Below are 6713 nucleotides of genomic sequence, written 5' to 3' on the forward strand. Positions count from 1 at the left end.
TACTTCTATTGCATCTGTGTGCTCTAAAAGTTTAGTGTAAAGCCTTTACTGAAAATGTTGGTCTTGATAACCATTTTGCCTATGTGCTTTAACCAGATCAGTGAAAGGGCTAAAAGCATGAGTACATACAATTTTAACATTTACTGCATAGTGTTTTTTGCAATTAAGACTGGGACAATCCTGTAAAGACTTTTCATATTTGAATATTCATACTAAACATGTAGGCACCCCTCCATGGATCCAGTTCAAATCATGAGTCTTCAGGTGAATGGAGATTAAACAAGTTAATCTTATATCAGTTTAATCACAAGCTAGTAAACATGTATAATAAGTTAACATTTACTTTACAAACATTTCCAACCACTTTTTTTAGACTGGGAAGATAAGAAAGTGATTTCTGAACAATGTATTGGATCATTCCCTTTACAACTTTGTTATTTTCCACACAATAAATATTTAAAATAAACTCATTTGCAACCCAAAACAAAAAGCCTCACCAGGAAGAAACCAAAACCTACATAAAAAAAAAAAAAAAAAAACACACCACACACAAAAAACATCCCATCCATACAGGAATTTAACGGCCAGTACAAGAAGCAACTCTTCAGGACATCTCATTCTCTTTGCCATCTATATCACACTTTGGAAACGGCTTCTTGATCACCACACTTTGATCCCTAAAAAAGGAATGGAAAAAAAATAAAATTTCATTTCACCACTCTTACCCATCCCATAGCTATAAACTAGTAAAGATATAAGCTCCTACCAAGCTATATGGAGCCCAACTAAAGCTAACCATTCAAGTGTTTTAGTCAAAAGATGTTTTACCTTAGTGTAAAAAAAAAAAAAAAAACCCCAACCCTTTCCAAAAACAGCAGCTCAAAAAAAAAGCATAGATGTGAAAATGTCCGAGGAAATAATGTTAAATGAGCTGCTTTGAATTTCTACAAAAAGCCCTAAAACATGCATTGTGAGAACCAGGCCTCAATGGGGAGGCGCTTTTTTTTTTTTATATAAACATGCCCCATGCACCAAAAACAGCAAGCAGGTTTTTAACATTGCAAAGGAAGCACAACAGACCAGTTAAGACATTGAATTAAGGGATGCATTTTCTTGAACTGGTTTTCCCTTCAATGCAAACATGCTGCAAAAACTGCTTAGTATGAAAAAGCACCCTATTGGCCAAAAAAAAGTGTTGAAAATAAAATCTCTCATTTAAACTCAAACACTTGAATACATATAAAATATTAAATTTAAAAAACTGCTCATTTCTCAGCCAAAAAGACCTGAATTTGGGCCAAGACGTCATTTTGGTGCACTACATTCACAGAAGCTCACCTTGAATCATTTTGAATCTTTGACTTCAACAACTGTAAAGAACATGGGGATATCATGTTGTCAGTTGGACTTCTGAATGTATTTCTGTCCAAAAGAAAAACAGTAAAATCAGCCTGTATATGCAGTAAAGCATGCTTGTTATACTCATTGTGGAACCTAAACAGTTAATCCTTTGCATGTGTAAAAAGGCTGTTTGACCCCGACTTCTGATCCTCCCCTTCTTCCAGTGTTCTGCTTCTTATCTCCTGATAAGACTTAGTGTCAGTTACTCTGCACATGCTCAATTGTGTATATTGCTAGATCTTTTTTCCTTGGGAGTGTGCATGTGATCAGCACAGGGCCAATCAGCATGGTCCAGACAGGTCAGTGGTTTTGCATCCTCCTACAAGCAGTGCTTGGCTGGATACTGATAGAAGTAAAGATACTGCTGTATAAAAAGTATTTAGCAGTTTCTATTAACTAAAATAATTGCATTTCCATGTTCTGTGTACTGTGGGAGACCAGATATAGTGAATGCAGGGTCCTGTGTTTAGTAACTCTAAGAGACAAGTTCAGATGTCCTCAGTGTGACTAGTTCTGATTTTGGAGTATCCCAAGTTCTACAATAAAACACCAAAAACAAAAAACATCCCCTAGACTGATCATTGAAGATAAGCAAGTGTGTATTTGGCTGAACACAGTGCTTGGATGCAGGGAAAAGTAAGGGAAACAGGGCAGACAAACAAGTGGCCCTCACAAGGCTAGTGCCATTTATAGCACTACAGTGGTAAAAAGATTGTACGCCCCTTGAGGGTTAAGGACTGATGTGATTGTATAATATGCATGTAAAGCACTGTATAAATTGACAGTGCTATACAAGTTGCAGAAATAAATAAAATTTACACAGGTGAAAAAAGTGCAGTTTAAGCTAATATCTAAATACAAGGAGTTATGACACCATTTACCTTTGCTGTACTTGTTTCCGTTTGGTTATGCTTGGTGTCACTGGAAGTTGCAGATTGGGATGGCCCTTAGCCTGTAAGCCTTTGTTGTTGCTCATTCTCATTTAATAAAACCAGTATCCAGATGTTCTGCAATATACAAAAAAATTATTATTTTATGCAAAGCTGATGCTAGTTCAGGACCCTTCCAGAGTCTACCATGTTAGTTCCAGACCCTGCCAGAAGGGACAGAGGAACCAGGAGCTGGAACATGTTACATCCTAAATAAAAGCAAAAACATGTAATATTTTTCCAAAGATGAACTTATTCTTTAAAACATGGAAGATAGGAGAGCCCCTTGCAGAGCAAGTGCAAGAGTAAACAATTTGAAAGTCCAGAATATACAAAAACACAGTAGAGAGGGGCATTCTGAAATATATGAAAGTGGGCCTTCCATAAATGTTTGCTTTTCTACCAGACCACTGCCATCCACAGTTAGCTGAACATATGTTACATTACAAAAAATTAGTCACTTCGGTCTGTCATTTCCTGGTATACGTGGGCACTCAAAACCCACAGCATAGATTCCCAGGCAATTGCAGAAATGCGTTCTTGTAGAATTTCAAGTGCCCAGCAGGCAATGACAAGAAAACTACCTTTATTTGTACCTCTTAAATCTTTGTAGCTTATTTTGTTTGGGAGGCAAGGGGCTGACAGGAAAGTGAACCTTTTCGCAAGGCTCAGACACACACACACGGACACTTGGGTGCATATCTAGTCTAAAAGAACACAGATATCAGGTGTCACAGCAATTAAATACAATTTAGACCTCATTTGCACTAGCAATGATGTGTTGGACATTTCTACAAATATAAATACAAACATTTTTATAGAGCATTTCACACTAGGCATTTCCATGCATTCAGGCATATTCAGCTTAGCTGCATTTAGAGAAATTAGAAATCTGAGTGTCCAGGGGAAGATAAGACTTCCAGCACATCTAAAGCTGTAAATTTAGGCCACATTCTCGCCTGCCCTTTGGCCTTACAGGGTGTACATGTGAGAAAATTAGTGGGCTGCCTCCCATAACTAATCACCAGGACCCCCCCCCCCCCCCCCCCCCCGATTTTTTTCACATCTTCACACTGGCAGGCAAAGACCTGTGAGTGGAGCCTTTAAGCTCAGTTCACTCTGCTGCAACTTGGGATCCGACATGAGATCCCAAGTCACAGGACATGTGAAATCCCATGTTAATCAACCATTTTAATAAGCACTACTGAAGTTGCTTTGACTTTAGAAAAGGTTCCTGTACTACTTAAAGGTGACTTCAACCCATAGTCTAACTTGTTGCTGACCGCAGATAGCCGAATGACGGCTGCACTGCGGCCGGCTAGTTCTGAGTGGACGTCATATGACGTCCTCCCAGAACGCGCTCTCCTGCGCGCCCCAGGGGGCGCGCACCCAGCGATCTCCGTGATCGCTGTGTCCTACGGACACAGCTGATCACGTGATGTGGTAAAAGGCCAATCACAGCGGCCTTTTACCACGTGATCAGCGGTGTCCAATGACACGCTGATCAGAGGGAAATGCAAGTGCCGGTTCTCGGCTGCACTTTCCTCACGCTGTCAGATCGTGAGGAAAGTACTGCCGAGAACCGGCAGTTGTCAGAGCGAGGATCGGCACCGATCACCAGGGCACTGATGATCAGTGCCCTGATGATCGGTACCCAGCAGTGGCACCCGCAAGTTCCGCCCACCTGTGCCCAGCAGCGCGCCCACTAGCTCCGCCCAGCAGTGCCACCCACCTGTGCCCAGCAGTGCCACCCACCTGTGCCCATCCACCCAGTGCAGCCCAGCAGTGCTGCCAGTCAGTGCCACCAGTCAGTGCCAGTCAGTGCCACCAGTCAGTGCCCAGCAGTGTCACCTATCAGTGCCACCTATCAGTGCTGCATATTAGTGCCGCCTATCCGTGCCACCTCATTAGTACTGCCTATCAGTGCCCTTTAGTGCTGCCCATCAGTGCTGCCTCATCAACGCACATCAGTGAAGGAGAAAAATTACCTGTTTGAAAATTTTATAATAGAAACAAAGAAACTTTTTTTTTTCAAATTTTTTGCACTTTATTTATAGCGCAAAAAATAAAACACACAGTGGCGATTAAATACCACCGAAAGAAAGCTCTATTTGTGAGAAAAAAAATTATCAAAATTTCATATGGGTACAATGTTGCATGACCGCGCAATTGTCAAAGTGCAGCAGCGCTGAAAGCTGAAAATTGGCATGGTAAATAAGGGGGTATAAGTGCCTGGTAGGCAAGTGGTTAAGCACACTTAACATCTACCCTAATACATACAATTTTGCATTTCCAGGTAGAGATGAGCGAGCCACGCACCCCAACCGCATAGCATAGGTTTAAATCCTGAGGAGGGCAAGGAGTTAGTGGAAGTCACCTCCAAGTCAGATCCTCATCTATATTGATGTGACTTAGATCCAACATTACAGGAAGATTACGCAAGCACTCCCTGAAAGTTGCTTCAAAGTAGTACTCCTGTCATTTGCAAAGTCACATGACTTTCAGATAGCACTAGTGAGACTAAATGCAGGAGAAGAACTTGATCTGGCAATATAAAATTCATTTATGCTTCCCAGATAATTCCTGCTGCATTTTACCCTTATTTATAAAAATACATACAAATGTAAGCAAATATGTATTCTGCTACATGCCTGAGCTATTTAAAAAAAAAAAAAAAAAAAAAAAAAAAAAAAAACCAAACACCAAAAGAAAGGAAAAAAAAAAATGTATACACAATTTCGTTTTGGTGCAGAGTTTCATGACCTCACACTTCAGTTAAAGTAACACATCATAAAAAAAAAAAAAAGTCTGGTTGAAAAAGCAGGTAAATCCTCTGGAGAGGAAGTAGTTAAAGCTCACAACCCCAGCATGATCATAAGATCAGAAGCCCACCCCCACCAACTCTCCCGACCATCAACAGTGACTAGTAACTCAATGATTACACTTTCATTGTGCAGAGAGAACCAAGGGAACATGTTCCCAACACAGTACAAGGGCACTGGATGTACATAAGTGATAGCAAAGCATAGAAGCCTATCAACATGCTAAATACATACACACAGCCTCTGCTAGGGACCATCTCCATACACTGCACCACAACCCAGTGCCAATACATCCACCCATCTCTTCTCACCTGTCTGATGGATCCACATACCGGCTCTCCGTGGCCCCGCTATTTATACTGGCTTCAAATTTAGCCCGCCTCCTGTCACCTGCTTGCCTGTAGCTGATTGGCTGTCTCCTTAGCGACTAACAACGCCTTCTCCATAGGTATGTTGTTTTGTTTGTATTCCATCCACTAGAGCGCCACCGCACTTGTACAGCAAGAGAGGCGAGCCATTTTGTTTGAGACCGAATCTTACTCTTGTAAAACAGGCTCCGGAAACATGGCCGAAAACATGTTTCTCTATGCGGAGAAGTACAGACAGTTGGGTATACCAATTTGCAGAACACTTTAACCTGGTAACCGTGACTGTTTGAATGTTTGAAAGAAGCAGCGTGTTGTTATTGGAAAGTGTTTTGCAGACAGTACAGTACTTCATTATACACAATGAGTCACAGTGCATGAGATTTGTTCATGAGGGCTTTCAAGTGGAACTCCAGACAAAAATTAGAAACTGTTCTCTGCAAGGTTCATATATATATATATATATATATATATATATATATATATATATATACACATTAGTGTCATAGATGCCAATAAATGACCTGGTGGTCCTGACGTCCCCCTTACCATACAAATATGTGTATTAGGGTTGCCACCTCATCCCTTTAGAACTGAATACATATTAATTACACAGTTTCTGGGGCTAAGTTAATGCAGGTAAGGCACTAAGTGACTTTAATCACCACCTTAGTCTAGGCTCACACCTAAGCGTTTTCCGTTGCATTTTACAGAAACGCACTACAGTCCATTTAACGTGATTTCCTATGAGAAAGGTTCACATCTCCGTGCTTTCACTCGGTGCGTTTTTTGGAAAGGGTCATGGACTTTTTAAAATGCATGACATTGTGTTTTGGTTCAATAGAGACGCTGCAGAAATGCATGTAGTGCATTTTTAAAAATGTGAAAATGCGCAATTACGTTTGGAGGTACCATTCATTTCAATGGCACCTAAAAACGCAGGGCATTTTTGCCATGGTCACAGGGGTTTTTTTGCAACAAATGCACCACCATTGTGCAAACCAAAAAATTTCTAGGACCATTTTTAGGCGTCCCGCAACTTTGCACGATCGCAGCACTTTTGTCATGCGGAAAAGTGCGCCGCAATTGCGGCCAAAATGTCCCACATTTTCAGGTGCCATTGAAATGAATGGCACCTCCAAGCTCGATTTTGGCGTTTTCACATTGTCACACCGCGTTTTCAAAGTGTGGTCATA

General features: G+C 41.0%; 1 long non-coding RNA gene across 2 annotated transcripts; it reads right to left on the minus strand.

The window, feature by feature from the left end:
* Window positions 1-265: 265 nt before the first annotated feature.
* LOC149464794 (uncharacterized) lies at window positions 266-5620 on the minus strand. Of its 2 annotated transcripts, none has more exons than XR_016312295.1 (4): window positions 5464-5620; window positions 2283-2408; window positions 1339-1422; window positions 266-677 (listed from the first exon to the last, which is right to left on the minus strand). It is a non-coding gene; the product is annotated as an uncharacterized LOC149464794 (long non-coding RNA). The 2 variants fall into 2 exon arrangements; XR_016312296.1 differs by lacking the exon at window positions 5464-5620 and adding an exon at window positions 5387-5408.
* Window positions 5621-6713: the final 1093 nt, after the last annotated feature.

The sequence above is a fragment of the Staurois parvus genome, unplaced genomic scaffold (assembly GCF_062004578.1).
Source record: "Staurois parvus isolate SC_StPar_1 unplaced genomic scaffold, SC_StPar_1.0 ptg000147l, whole genome shotgun sequence".
Lineage (NCBI taxonomy): Eukaryota > Metazoa > Chordata > Amphibia > Anura > Ranidae > Staurois > Staurois parvus.